Here is a 16,549-nt window from a genome sequence, read left to right as displayed (position 1 = left end):
GTGCAGCTTCTGCAAACAAACTGCACTTCTCTTCCTCTTCACTCTCAGAACCAGACTTAAAGGTGCAGAACTTAATATCCAGCATAAAAACAACAGACAATTAGGGATATAAGCATATAAAGTCACCCTAGGGTTATTCTATATAAAAGTTATAGGGTTATTCTGTATAAAAACAATCATCAGAATTAAGCTCCAATGTAGAACAAATTTGCTGAATCAGACCCCACTATTGCTGATTATTTGGACTCATCAGTTGTGCTAGGTAATGTAATATATAGCAGCATTTTACAGGTCTGATAGCTCATCATTGGGGTTAATTAAATACAAAATGCTTTTCTTTCAAGTCTGGAGTCAAGTGTTTGCAATGTGGCAAAACTAAAAACACTGCACCTTTACTATACTGGCCTTAGGAGATGGGTGTTTGTAATGCTGTTGTAAATATATGATGTTATAATCAGCATAATTACCAGGAGAATCAATGCAAATGGAAGATGTTTATAGAGCCATCAAAAGAACATAGCACAACTGTTAAATTAATTAGTATCATTATTTCTAGAGTAGGAGGAGTAATAAACTTGTACACCTTTTTCCATCCTCCAGTCTCAAATAACAAGCTGAAAACAGCTACTTGAGATTTCTATACAATACCATTTTAAAAGGTTATTTTTATTTTTTATTTACTGGTTTATATAAAAATGAAAAAATTAATTGTTGGTATTTTTTAAAACATATTAGTACTATATACTAATAATATACTCTCTCTATATTAAAATATATTCTATATATATTCTATATTTTGTTTGTATTTTTTATATATGTCTAAATAATATCTGGAAAACACTTTCATATCTCACAGGCACTACCTACTCATAAGGGCAATAGGCAGCTACATTAAAAAAACTCACAGAATGGTTTCATTTGGGAGGACCTTAAAGAACATTTAGTTCCAACCCCTTGTGCCTTGGCCAGTAAAACCTTTCACTGGATCAGGCTGCTATACAGCCTTTTAAAAAAAATCCCTCTTCAGCTCTCTTGTTGCTCACTTTAGGTACTGGCAGGCTTCTTTAAGCTCTCACTGGAGCTGTTTCTATGTTTTAAGCACCTTTCACACCAAAGTGAAAATTGTTATTAAACTCTCGTGCTCCTAGGAAATCCATGGCATGATGTTATGTGGATCATATTTTTCCAGTTAGAAACTAACGGTGTCCATATTTACTTTTTTGCACTCTAGCAGATGTTTTAAACATGCCTCACATTATTTTTGTGACACATATTCCCAAATCCTGTTTTCTTGGATAAGTAGACGAGGAATAAGCTGCCCTAAAGGTTGCAAATGAGACAGCCATTCACTTCCTCTATAGTCTGATCCAATAGATTTCAATTAACCTAACCCTTGCCCTAAGGTCCTCAGGTATCTGCCCTCAATGCACTCAATCCCTTATGTCTGCTCAAACTCTTTTTTCCTCATTTAAACACTGAAGACCTTTCTTGTCGTTGTTGCTGTTATTAATTAGACACCCATCTGTGATTTCTTAAATCTTTTACTAAACTTATTTTATTTGAACCAATGAAGCACAATTCTCCTTCTATTCAATTAGTTGTTGTTAATTGATCTAACTGAAGCAAGTTCCTAACCAGTTAGCTAATTTCTTCAATTAATGAAACCAGCTGTCTCACAGTCATGTTATTGATCATTTTCAGGCCTAAGCATCTGCTATTCCAGGCATTTTAATGGTCATTTCCAGTTGCCTCAGATATCATTATACACAATCATTGCATTATCTTTTAACTAATTTAATTAATCCCAGGCATTTTCACTTCTCTTATTACTCTAACACTCCAGCCTGTTATTCTTAAAAAAAAAATATCCTTCCATGGCTAGGAAATATAAAAGTACTGATTCTCATTTCTCATGTAGTTTTTTCAGAACATGTTGATAACCCACTGCCTAGAAAATCCTTTCCTCAGTAGGGAGCTTCTGCACTTCAGTGTTAAACCACTGTTTCACCCTTTCTGCCTTCCAACCTTTACAGCTTTACTTATTAAATTATGATATTTTTAGGATACACACTCTCACGGTAATAAATTTTGAAAATAACAATTGTTCTTTGATTACTACTAGTGTCCAAAATATTCTGATGAATAATGTTCTACTAGCTGGAACATCCATGAATTTAGAAGACAAAAATACAGACACCTTCTGCTTATGAAGCTCAATTATTCTGATCACTGGTCCATAAAAGAGCATAGAAAAAGTAAGTTTATATTTAATAACTTTCAGCAGTTTGAGACCAAGACTACCTAACAGTAAATCTCCTTTAGTCAGTGTTCACTTAGCCAGAGAATGAAAAAAAGAAAAAGGAATTGCGAGAGCAGATTAAGTTATTATGAATGCTTAACCTCACCTCCAAAGTCAAAAGGATAAAATGGAGGAATGGACTGCTGTGTGAATCTGGTATCTTGCACAGAGGTATTTTTCAGGATAGTTATATCAAGAGCATTGTGGGCCTGTATCTTGCCTTTTTTTTTTTTTTTTTTTTTTTTTTTTTTAATTAGGATTTGGGATTAATCAAGGATTAAAGTTGCCACTACTTTTTAGAATAATGTAAACCCAAAATCTTCTTTCAGTAGCCACTTGAGTATTGAAAGAAAAGATTAAAAACTCAGACTCCACATGTTACTCAAGAACACACAGCATTTTAATTACTTGAATAGTTCTTGTAAAATGCATAGGACTGCAAACGTAGTAGAGATAAAGACATTTACTGACTACCATTTAAATCAGAACTTGAGAGCGGTGTCCCAACAACACAGTGGAGTACTCAATAACCTTATTTAACCAGCCATTGGTTATCCAGAATTTGCACAATAGATTGCCAGATTCTGGTAGCCAAATATAATTATCTGGCATTTTTGTTGTTTACCAAATGTTTTAGATGACAGAAGATATGATAGGAGCAAAAACAGATTCATTTTTTCTCTCATTAAGAAATATGGAACAAAGAATTAGTTTTGCTGCATTTGTCATAATGTTACTAGTGCTAGAAGAATTACATTGCTAATCCTTTATTTCTATCAAAGAAACACAACAGTTTGAAGGATCAAAGTAATATATATTTTCTTAAAAAAAAAAAGAGTAAAATTCTTTGTGTAATAGCAAGTGGTTAGAGCTGCAGATAGTGTATATGCTTGATGATGCCTTTTTTCATCCTATTTAACCTTCTGACCATTGGGCTGATCCAGTAAGGTGCTGAGTACTCTTTGGCATGTGCTGAATTCTCCAAAGATGATTACAGTACAAATAGGTCTCTTCTTCCACAGCATTTTGCAGATTTGACTTTTGCATTTATGGACATCCCAAGGCTCACCACTGACACTGTAGTCTTCATTACAGCCTTTAAAAGAGTCATTGCAGACACTGCTCTCCTGCAAGAATGATCAATGACCTCAGCTTCAGGAACAGCATCGAAGTACAGGCAACTTTTCCACAAAACCAAGGACACACTAGAGACATTTGCTAATGCATTCTTTCTCATAAAATGAAAGGGAAAAGAGGAATAATAAGTGAAAAAAATAATTGAGCTTTGTTTTTGAAAATTCACTTTTCCTTCCTTTCATTCTTCCTTTTATGGCTTGCCATTTTCATCAATTTGAATATAAATTTTAACTCTGAAAAAAATGCAAAGTCTTAAATAAATTGTAAACAATCCTTCCATTCTCTGAGCATATGCTAAAAAGTATGCACCTGTGTATGAAAGCCAGCACTGGATCTCAAAGGTTAAACTAATACACCTTCAGCTAAAATCAAAAATGGAAAGTGGTAAGAAAAAAATGTTTAGTATTCTCCTTATAAACCGTAGTTTCAAGTGAGAAGTGTCAGGGGTCAAAGGATCTAAGGATTTGTCAGAAAGCCTCTGCATAGAAGAAATTGTGAACACTTCAGCAAAATTCTGTTGTTCAATCACTTTTGTGCATGCCTCTTGCTGATGCTGTAATATGTGGCTGATTGCAATGTGATATCCCCTAAGCATTAGCTGATGTTCTCCTTCCCGTTCCAACTTCTCATTGCAGTTGACCATATTAAAAAGTTGTTAATGATTAATTCTATTAGCATTCCTTGCTGTTGAAGAGGACTAGCATGATCCTTTGAACTGAATATGTCAGTTGCGTGCAGGCTTCTGTCTTACACTTCATGAGATACGACATTAAAAATACAGATGAAAATTAAACCAGACTGATTTCATGCATCGATTAATATAGAATTATGTAATGATTTTTAATGTAAATATGCAATAATGCTGAGTATTTATACTTTAAATTTCACAGATATGTTCAATAAAGGGAAAAGACAGCTGAATATTTTTCAGGTAAGTGTCACATCAGTGTAGTTAAAAAAAGAGTAAATATTTTAGTGTTTAGTGTCATTATTTGCAACACATATCTATTCCTCTTTCCCATGATAGCCTCTACATTGTGTCCTTCAGTGAATCCAAAGCCTAATGAAGCAAAAGACTTTTTGTCTTAAAAATTTTAGATTTCTTGTGTATAGGTTACTCATGCTGAGTGATGTTATTTTTTACTCTCTAAGTCACTTGTCTGCCATCCCTGATGACAGGATCACCTGACAGCACTACCTTGGGTAGAAAGCTCTTTGGTATTCGGTGATGTACAACAGCAAACACAATAGTAGATAGCAAACTTGTTAAAACCTTGTGGTTAACCTTTCCTATTAACTATTGTTGAGCCTTTATGGCCACAGGAATGGCACAGCCTTTGCTGACACTGAAACAGGCAGTGGTTATTGCTGAGGGCATCTGACCTAACAAAGCTTCTTTGGGAATAACAGAACAACTAGGATTCTGAGTAAAAAAACGTGTGTTCTTATTGCTTTATGGAGGATATTTTATCCAATAGTCTTAGCAGCTTGTGAGAATATTCTGTATATCCTTTTTTTTTATTGCAATGGTTGTGATATTGTCAAATACAAATAATTTCATGCCTCAGTGTTTGAAAATGTTTTACATTGGATCCTATTCAATAAATCTTAACTAGAAAACTAACAACAAATGCTAAATTTCTCCCCAAGACAGGCAAAAAAATCAAAACACTAGTATTCTTTTCAATGAAGTGGTCTCATTACTGTGCAAAATAATAATATTTTTTATGTTAGTTATGTTAGTTGAAGTTTCTGAATATTAGAAGAAGAACCATGTATGCCAAAATTAAACAAGACTGTTTTTTCTTCATAAGACAGTCTTTAAAATTTACAATGAAACAACTGAAAAGTAGAAAAGATAATGAATGTTGACTTATAACTCCTGTGTAGTTCTCAAAATGAATCATGCACGCAATAGATCAAAGCAATTACATACTTACAAAAAAATCAAAATTTAATTAATACTTTTTAATAAATTTCATTATGCCATTTGTAAACAGCTTTGTGTTTCTGGTCACAAATTTTCCAACAATTTGTTTGCTGGACAATGTTCAGAGAACATACTTAAAACTGTTAGAAATTGGTTTTAGAATTGAAATTTTGAATATCAGAAGTGTAGAATTGTATTGTATGCAATGTTATAATGGAAGAGGAACAAGGTAAGTTGTTTATGTAGTCTGTGATACTATATGAGAGTGATGTTTATTGTTTCACAACACAAAATGTAAAGAAATAAGAGAATTAGGTCAAGCAATTTGTCCTGATTACAGAGATATTTCGCAGATGGATGTGATGTTGATAAATTTTTAAATAACCAGATTAAAAAGTGTAAGTTTGTATTTAATTTATTAAAAATCCAAACAGCTATTAGTGGTTAGTCTACCAACTATTTTTTTCAGATTATTCACCCAAACACACAGGAAAACTCTTCATAGCAAGACAGTCACTAGTTTCTTATATTGACAGAGTAGAAGAACATCTGTACAAGCTTCTGAGTTTTTGTTCTTTTTTGCTTCTCCCTTTTCTTATCATTTTTTTCTAGAAGTCAATAAAGCATTTTGTCCTAGAAAACATATGGTTTTTCTTTATACCTTGCCTCTTGTCTGCCTGACTGTAACATAAGCACTTTTACACTCTGCTCTGGCAAAACTTGTAGAAATACTGCAAGCAGCTCTCATTCATTTTGAGGATAAAACCCATGGATGCTGGTAGGAAAACACCATTGTGAGACTTCCAAACCTGTTTCTTTCTGCTTTTTTTGATCTTTGATAACTTTTCATCCATCACTAAGATCACAGAAGATTATGGCAAAGGATTTCAGACTATTTTCAAACAAAAAAGGAAGTTTTGAAGACTGCATATTTTCTTAATTGGAAAATTGACACACAAACCATTTTTTAAAATTTTATGTTAATTCCACTTAATTATTTCCTGAACAGCCCAATGGGAACTGCAATAATGGACACATGTGTAGAGCAGTTGTTCATCTAAGTATCTTAGCTATTCATCTCATGGTATGAGCAATTTCATGCTGTTTTAAGCTTTCAGTTACTAATATGAAGACTAATTTTCTGAAGAATTTATTCTTCTTATAACACATATGAGGTGTTTTGATGAATTCTAGCAAGGGAATGTCGTGGTTGGGGGGGAGGTGAAATTTTCCAGGGGGATGTGGGCAGTCCAATCAGTGATCAGCTTTTCTGCTGGCACCTGGGTTGGTCACTCGGAGGTTTGGACACGCCTCTGAGGACACAAAGAGTTAAAAGCAGGACCCCCAAGGGGGTTCGGCCTCTTTTCGGATCTGGGTTTCAGCAGAGAGACGTCTCCAGCCTCCCCCCCCCGCCTGGCCACGAGGCTGGGTGGGGGAGGGGAAACACGTGGTCGGCTCAGGTAAGCCGGAGCCCCCGGGGGGGGGGAAGAAGAGAGGGGACAGGACTGGAACTGAGCTGCCCCGTCCAGGATGAAGGGGTGGAAAACTGTGGAAGTGCCTTCTGTGTGTGCTCACCCCCTCCTCCCCCCCAAACTCCGGGAGAAGGTGCCCAACCACGTGGGGGGTTGCGGAGCCTGGGAGTGCCTGAGCCTGCACCCTGCCGAGAAGAAACTGTTAACCCTTGCTTGGCAGAAAGAAACTTTTCTTAGACATTAATTCTCATGACTGGTAGTTTTCGGAGAGAGGGAAGCGGCCTGGGACTGAGATGATAAAGCACGATTGGAAGGAACTCGATGGAAGAATGAGAGGAGTAGCCTTGGAGCTGGACTTTTCTTGCATAATGTCAGCCATGGACTGAACTTGAGTCTCTTTTAAACATAAACTGCATTTTTGGGTGGATGCAGCTGCCCCTTGCTTTTGCTACAGTGACTGGCACTTGAAAAGTTAGAGCGAGCAGAGAAAAGAGGGGGAGGGTGAGGTGGCGCCCTCTGCCCTCAGGGCAGACCTGCTCCTGGAACCCCGGCCCCTGGGTGAAAAGGGGAGAGCTCAGCATGCAGCATCCTTAAAAAGCCCTGTATGTAGTTGTGGCTTATGAGACAGCGGTGAGAGCGCTGGACATAAGAAAAAGAGAGTGTCACCTTAGCAGACTTCTCCGGGCGGTGCTATGGGTGACATGGGAACACATAAGGGGTAGACCCGTGTTTTCTGAGGAACAGTCTGTGGTGCGAGAGAGACTTCTCTCTCCCTTGCTGAATTGAAGATTAGTTTGTTTTTGAGTAGTGATTGTTTGATCTAAAACCCAGGGGTTGGTCTGTGAAGAGTGATGGGTGGGGAGGTAGAAACTGGGAGAAGAAATGTTCTAAGAAGTTTTTATTTCTGTCTCTGTGTGTGTTTAAGAGTATTTCTGTCCCTGTTCTTATGTAATTAATAAAGTTTTGGTAGGGTTTTTTTTGTTTTCAAGATTTAAGCCTGCTCTGCTCTGTTCCTGATCACATCCCACAGGAGTTGTTAGAGAAAAAACATATATTCATGGGTGCACTAACATTTGGCCAGTGCTAACCCATGACAGGGAATTTCCATAAGTTTTTTTCTTTTCATAATGTTATAACTAAATATGCTTGTCCAAATTATCATTACCTCTTGAGAGTTCTGATGGACCTGAGATCTCTGCTATGGGTGTGATTCATGGGTTTCAATCTTGTAAAGTTGTCATTGGATCTAGTAATGTCATACTTTGAATTTCTGGCACTAAATGTATTGCAATCTGGAATTTTGGTCTAATCTCTTCATTTTTAATGACTGATTGAAGCTTTGATGAATAAATCTGATTACAACATAATGAAAATTATATACTGATGATTTTTTAATTAAGTAGAAAACCTGTAAGCTAAACTACATACATGAGTTGAAAGTTAAAGTTCAAGTTAAATATCTTAACCTGTTTCCTTAGGTAATTTAGTAATTATCTCTTCAAGTATTGGGACTGACAAAAGAAGTAGAGGGACCTCAGGGACCTTAGTGCTAATCCTGTAGTCTTGACAATGCCTGCTGCCTTAAAAAAAAGCCTAACTGTGGAAGTGTGTAAACTGTACAACACTGACAATATTTTAAATACTCAAGGTGCTAAAAGATTGTCCTGTATTTGTACAGCACTGATTTCACACTGTCAACAACATGAATCTCCTGTTTGTCAAAAACCAGATTGTGCTTTCAGTGTAGAAAGATATCTATAAGCATGGCCACTTGTTTTCTTGAAGTGAGTAGTTAATAGCATCAAAGATGTACAAGATATTCAAACAGTCTTTCATATTCCTGTTACTGTCCAAAGCAGAGAAAAATAAAAACAAAACAAAACCCCCCCAAACCAAAATGAAAGCTCAAATAATTCTATTTCCTTTGTTTCAAAATTCAAGGCTCCTCATCCCCTATTTCTATTAAAAAATGACAATTTTATGTGTCAATTTTATGAAGCTCTCCTACACTGACATGCTTTATCAGGTATTGTTCTGACTGTCAAAATACACTTGAAAAAAACACACCAGTACTTCTCTTATGGGCTCCGACTTTCTTTGGTGATATAATTTTTGTTTCCTTTGTTTGTCCCCAACAATCTTTCGTCTACTTTGAAGTTTGTCTCTCTCTTTTTTGTTGAAACAAAAAATACAGAAATACAATTATTGCAATCTCCACTTTTTTTTTGTTTTATTTGAGATAAATAATACATTGAAGTTTATTAAAATTAAATTTCAGAGTAATCTTAAACATGTTTTGCATTACAGCTTGAAGCATCTTTGCTCTGTTTAAGATTTATTGGTGTTTTGATTTTATTTACCATTAGAGTAATCTAGGTAGTGATGTCTGTCCATATTCTGAGGCTAGGATTAAGTTCTGCCACCGAATGCATAAATTTTTGAATACATTAAGAACTTGACCTTAATTAGTTTTGGAATTTCTATTTTCCGGAAATTTTGAGTGTTTTCTTCACATTTAATAATAAGCAAAATTTGTTTATCTTGACAGCATTAACTTCTGAAAATATTATTGAGATTCTGTAATACAACAGAATATTTTAATACAGAACCTACACCAGTAAGCAGCTTTGCTTTCTTGTTATCTCTTTATACCCATTTGCCCTTGCCATGTTGCTCGTTTGAAGTAAATATATAAAGCAAAAGCTAAAATAGTGAGCTGGGCTATATCTCTCTATATTTTGTGACAGCTCAGGATTCAGCATTTCTTGTGTAGCTTGTCTGATCAGTTGTGCCTCACTGAGATCCAGACTGCTTATGATGTTTTGCTAATAATATCTGAGTTAGCAACATAATCTCATATGTCTGCACTACAGAATTGTTTGTGGTACAGTACAAAGATATCCTCAGTGCTGGCTGATGCATGGAATAAAAAGGCTAAATCCTAAGTAGTAGTCATTGTAAAAGCAACAGGATGGAAGGCCAAAACACTCTAATTTTAACAATTAATATAGTATTAGAATAATTCTGTAAAAAAGAAATGGGTTACTGGTGTTTTGGTTTGGTTTGGTTTTTTTATCTAAAAAGGGTTTCCAAACCTCTCTGAATGCAATTAAAATAATATTTTGCACTACACATATCTACATGTAATTTGAATATTATAACCAACTATATAGAAGAGAAAGGTAAATAAAGGAAAATAGGTTGTCTTTCAGTTTATTAGAAACTCTGCAGTAAAAAATCAATATTCGCTAAACGGAGCACAGGAAAGGTAAAGGAAAAATCTGTCCCAAAGCATCTAGCTTAAAAATACTGAGTATGTTTCATTAGCAGCTAAAAACACAGTGTTGTATATGTCAGCTGGTATAGTAAAGTCTTATGAAATTCAGTAAAAGCTGGTGTTCTTCTGCAGAGTTTTAAAAGCCACTATTAATTTTCATGATGTAATAACATTTCAGTGATTATGAGGGTGCTACAGAAGAATTATCAGTATGTCTCTGGTATATAAATTGGAAAGAAGTAGAAAGCAGCTCTTTGAACCAATTTGATTCCACCATAAAAGTTTTGTCATTTGATTCCCAGACTTGGGACATGGTTTTACGCCTGTCAAAATCTTCTCTGTAGATATACTAATCTGAAAGACATAAGTGGCAAAAGTCCAGTTCATTCCACTGAATTAATGATTTTATCTGTAAAATTCAGTCTAAACTTAAATGTCTTTGGGGACTTGCTTTGTTTTGTTTTGTTGTAAGTCAGACCACATTAAATCCAAGCTGGATGTCATAAAGCTATGCCCTAAAGCTAAGCAGAAGATAGTGGTTGAATGAGGGAATTCCTGTGTGAGATTTTATTGTCTTGATACAGTAGATCAGAATAGAACGAGAAAACTACTTTATTGACTTAGGAAAACTGCAAACTATTTGTTCTGGGTTTTATGAAGTTTTTATTGTACAATCTTTTCATGGATTTCTTGAAATGTTTTGATTTATCATCATAAATAAAAACTGAGAGTTATCTTTCAGAAATAAAGTAAGAAAGAAGTTTATATGCCATTACTGCTAGCAAACTATCACTTGCCATATTAATAGTATTATATTCTTCAAGTAATGCTAGGTAATGTGATTTAGATGTTTATTACTTTAAAAAACAGCAGCAGTTGCCATACAATGTAATGCAAGTCATAAGCAAATTAATGAAATGCTAAACCTGGAAGCCTAAATCTAGGACAAAATAGTATCATTGACAACTGCACATGAATGATCAAGATATACATTTTTGAATCTGAGAAAGAAGAAATCTATGTATTGAAAAGTCAGTAGCTGCAAGCATTAACATTAAATATTTAACTAAATTTAAATTAACTAATGATCCATCCAGAGTGGATTTAAAATCAAGACAGATCAATTTCTAAGGGCTGTCCCATGACATTTCAAATTCTGATTCTCATGGGAAGGTAGAACAGCCACCTGAAATAGCACTCATGACACATCTTTAGCCATGGCATTGTTGAGTCAGCTGCTTATCTGTCCTCCTTCTAAAGTAGACAAAGCAATACTGGTACTTCTAGATCTTGATTCATACTTTCCTAACCAATGTGTCTTTGGTAGGATGAATGATCTTTTGAAGGTAGCTTCTTGAGGGACTGGAATAACCTACATTGTGACACTAGGAACAAAAAATGTGTGAATTTAACAGCAAAGTCTAGGTGATATGAATCATACCTCAAAAGCAGTCATATTTTAAAAGGTGTTTATTCTTTTTAAAAGTGATTCTAAACAAGATTTGGTAATAAATGACAGCATATTCCCAGGATGTCAAAAACAACTTTTTTTTTTGTGATTTCAGATTTCCACTGGGAATAGAGATTTATCCTGTATTTAAGCAGAAGCATTTTGTGGTGATTATTATGGTCTCAAAAACAGTTAGTAGACTAACTTGACCAATTTTTGAGTTGTCAAGGATGTCATGGGTTAACCCCAGCTGACAAGAAACACATAAACATTCACTCATTCCTCTTGGTAGACCACAGTAGCTATTATGAGGAGAATTACCTCTATCCCAGACAAAAACCAGCACAAGGGACAAGACCCTTAAAGTTTTTAGAGAAAAAGTTGTGATTAATCCACGTTTTGGTCCTATTTTTCACCTAGCATAAACCACTGAGATCTGTCTAGCAGGTCTTTAGATTTGGATCATAAAGCCTAGGTAGCGGAATTTTCCTGTCATTGCAAGAATGATTATATTTTTAGAGTAATTAAAGGAAGATGTCCTGTTTCTCCAGGAATATTAGTTCACAGTGCACTTTTTCTCCTTATACGTATTTCAGGAACAGGGGATAGGTTTCAGATCTTGTTTATGTTTTAATTTTTGTCATCACAGATTGTCATATAAAATCAGAAAAGAAGAGTAAGAGCACAGCAATAATAAAAAGGTACTAGAGTAATTCTACAGCAGCTGGTAGATTATAAAAGTATGTGATTTAATTGTTTACCTTTTCTACTGATCTTTGGCAACCATAAAATTATAAACCAAGGAAAAGCAAAATTGCAGATTTTTCTGTGGATCTTGGCACATGAAGTAACAGAAAAAATGCTAAATGAGATATTTGGAAAAATATGCTTAGTTTAGAAGACAAAACCCCATATTTTTTCTTTATTATAATCATTAAAAAGTTTAGAAAGTTAAGTGAAGTGAGAAATTTTAAAAATGAAATCAATAAAAGGAAACTTACAAAATTATTTATGAGCTGAACTACTTTTTTTTTTTTTTTTTTTTTTTTTTTTTTTTAACTGCAAAGTACAAAACAAACCCAGAAAATCTTCATGTTTGCTTGTTTATTTAGTTTCAGGTTTGGGTTTTTTTTGATTTTTGGAGTTTGAGGAGATGTCTGTAACACATACAGAAAAAATAACTTTTATCATGGAAAAAGAAGAGAGACAGTAGAAGATTCCACAAAAGGAGGCAATGTTGAATACAGAGCAGGTTTAGAAAGGGCTCATGTTTTCTCTTTCTTTACAGTGTCAGCATTGGGGGTTTATCCTTTAAGATAGGTAGCCGAATGAAGATAAACAGTGCTACTTCATTATTTATCCTTCCTATGAGCAATCTTCTTTTGTCAATTCTTCCTTCTCCTTTTTCCATCCATTTTCATTAGCTACTGGTCAATTGTTATTGGTTTCCTTTGTTCCTGAGAGTGTTTCTTATTGCAAGTTTTCTGTTTCCTGCTGATTTTGATTCAGTTCTCACAATGAGAGATAACACTTATAGTGAACACGAGACATGCCAATAGTCTTCATTTGACACAGTAAACACACATACAAAAATGTATTTTTATAGTCCACTATTCTTCTTTACAATGTTTTTTAAATGATTAGAACAAGAAAATAGGTCACAGAAATTTCTTATATAGAGCTATACAATATCATTAAACCAAAATATTACTGATACGAGATGAATTATCAAATAAAACATAAATGCATTGTTTCAATCTCATTTCATCCTAAGTGCTAAATAATTTTCCATTCAATATTCAGTTAGTAAACATTAATATACAAATGGCCAAACTAGTACTCCATTTTGGCTACTGCATCAAAGAACTTAAAAACTCTATGATATGGATCATAAAACAACTTTATCTGCTGAATACTGAGAATCCCATCTAACCTAGTTGTGGAAACTTCCTCTGTGGCTGCTGGAGAGAAAAGAAGATTTACAAGGTAGTTTATACTCTAAATTAAATGCATGAAGTGGGTTCTCTCTGTCTTCACTGATTCTATAGGGAGTTTTAAGTTGGTCTCTTACAGTACGTGTATTGAGCAATTGAATTGCTGTGTGATACATAGTGTAGTCCTAACCTTGTCAGACATTGGTTCAGCATTTCACACTGCAGCCATCTGCAAGGTAGATGCAATGTGATCCTGTCTCATTTGCAAAACTGTCTCAGGAGATCTTTTGGGTGAATTCTGCCAGTCTTATTTACAAGTAATTACCCTCACACCTAAAAGAAAGCCCAGCTTCTACTTTTTTAAATCACATAATGCTCTTGTGAAACAATTACCTGTCACTTACATAACTGTGGTTGGCATTCATTTATCAGTCTGCAATGTTTACATGGGTTCAACATTTGGTCTTTTGAAGCATAGTGAAGGAAACCAGTTAAGATTTCCAGGTAGAACTTTTGAATAGAGCTTGAATAGAATTAAAAAATGATCAGTAGTTCAGAACTGCCAGGTAACAAAAGGTTGTAGCAACTGCAATGATCGTACTTCTCTCCAGACACAAAGAAGGATATTTTGTATGCTGATCTCTAAATAGAGAGACTGCACAATAGAAAAAGTTAAACATTCAAATGATGAGAAGAATTTCAGAATTTTTCTGAGATTACCATTGAAAATATCTTTCAACATCTTCATGTACGCTTTCTTGGAACAAAGATATCTCCTTAACTTTCCTAACACAATCAATAAATAATTCATTGAAGTTAAAAGCCACTAACTTTAGTATTTCTCCTGTCCATTTCAACTTTCTGTATGATTTCATAATAAAATGAATCATAGAGTTGAAGATTCTTAATTGCAATATTTTTGCAACTTTCAGTCTGTGTGTATATATCATAACGTGAGTATGTGGTGCAATTTCTAGAATTTTTAGAGAAATTATTTAGGAAAATAATTTAGAAAACATATAAACAGGAAACAATTTTGATGAATTCTCTACAAGGTTTCGTTCCTCTTTTTAATCTTACATTTTGGACCAGAGCTTTCTTTGTTTAATTCCCATTTTCCCTTCTCATTTTCTTTTTAAATTGATGACTTCACCAATTTACTGATGGAAAAAAAGTTCTCCCAAGTAAAAAATCAAAATCTCAAAGTCAAGTTCAAACCACTCTTTGAACCATGCATTGGACATCAATTCTTATTGAATAATAGCTTCCCATATACTTTACTTCAAGATGTTAAGCACATTTTCTATTGGGTAGTTTAAAGAATTAACATGATAGGGATTGTTAAACACTATTAGTAGCCTGTCTCTGCCAAACCACAGAGTTAAGCAAGATTTTCTTGATGAAGATCTGCCCTTTCTTTAACCTGGAAAAGTACAGGACTGGTTTTCTCCCATGCTTTACATCTTTAGCCATAAAGAGAAGGATGCTCTTATTTCCAAATGATTTTCCAAACTGTGCTTCATATAAATGGAATTCCATATAAGCTGTCTGCCCAATGCCAAAATATCCAACCCGGAATATTTTTTCATAAGAAAAATCAATATTTTTGATTTTTATACTTTTGATTGAAAAGTTCTGTTTATGTTTACACGTTTGTCATTAAGTCTTATTATTTACTTGTCTATGCTGCTTGATAGGATTGCAGAGACAATGCTCAGCATAGGATTGACTTAGCATAAGGATTTTATAACCTGCTCTTGCCAAGAAGACACCTGGCTATGCTTATCTTTCAACAGCTGTTTAACAGTACTCCTCAACCAAACTAAGCCATAACCATAACTTTACTGAGGAGCTCGGGAGGAAATCTGTCAGGCACAGTGAGCTCTCATATCTCAGAGAGTTTCAAGACTTTCATAGAGACAGGTGACCAAGTAGATAGAAACATATTGAAAAGAATTTTGTCATTGAAGAATGGTGTGGGATTGCATCAAGGCAGGAAGAAGGAGAAAAGGAAGATCAATGTTTGTGGCAATTTTTGTTTTGAAACTATGGTATTTTGTATTTCAAATTTTTGATCTAATATTATCCCTCTCTCTTTTTTAGAGGCAGAAATCAGTCATTGAACACCTTCTTCCCCATAAAGCAATAACTGACATGAGCCTTGAGCTGTACAAAAGACATCACAAAGACCTTGCCCTAGTAGTTCTATTTGTGAAGCTCTGAAAGGTGGTAAAAAGTGATTTATTTGACTAATATTGCATACATTCTGGTTTTAGATAGTTAACAATCACTTGATATAAACCTTCTTTCCATTTTTGTATAAGAATAAGGGGTTTTGTAAGGGTAGTATGAACTACTGACCATACATTAACTCTATTCAAGCTCTATTCAAAAGTTTAAAAGAAATATTGACACATTTTCAGGGGATTTTTTCACATCCCTAAAAGTGCAGAAAGCAATAGACTGGGCTGCCTGGATCTGCTAATAGAATGCCAATATATGCCAATATTTACCCTCATCTTCATCAATTAGTTCTAGACAGTTTCACACTGAATGTGTTCAGTTCAGACAACCCTTTGATGGCCGTTCTGGACACATATTGGTCAGATGTATAAACAGGTGGTTTAGGTACTTCAATTACTGTTTGCCTGGCAAGTGACAATAAAATGAAAAACTCCTAGGTGGGTAGGAGGTCACACAGTAAAAGCTGTGGGAGCACTAAATATGTTCTGACACAGCCTTTGTAAATTGATCACATCAACCCTTAATTATTTGTGTTCTCCAGTTTAATTTTTTACCTTTATGCTGATCAAAGCCTGACATATGCATGCAGTTTGAAAATGGTGTGACAGTCCACTTGGAAAGAAAGTGAGCTATATGTTTTCTATGACATAACACAATAGGCATGTAAAAGGGAAATAATATGTTAAATTAAAGTACTTTTTTCTCTATAAGCAAGTGTTACAGGTGGGGTTTTTTTTGGTAGTTGTTAGGGGAAAATACATTTTATAGATGGCAATGTTATTACTACTATTACTATTATTACTACT

The sequence above is a fragment of the Prinia subflava genome, chromosome 4 (assembly GCF_021018805.1).
Source record: "Prinia subflava isolate CZ2003 ecotype Zambia chromosome 4, Cam_Psub_1.2, whole genome shotgun sequence".
Taxonomy (NCBI): domain Eukaryota; kingdom Metazoa; phylum Chordata; class Aves; order Passeriformes; family Cisticolidae; genus Prinia; species Prinia subflava.
This window is presented reverse-complemented; position numbering follows the sequence as displayed.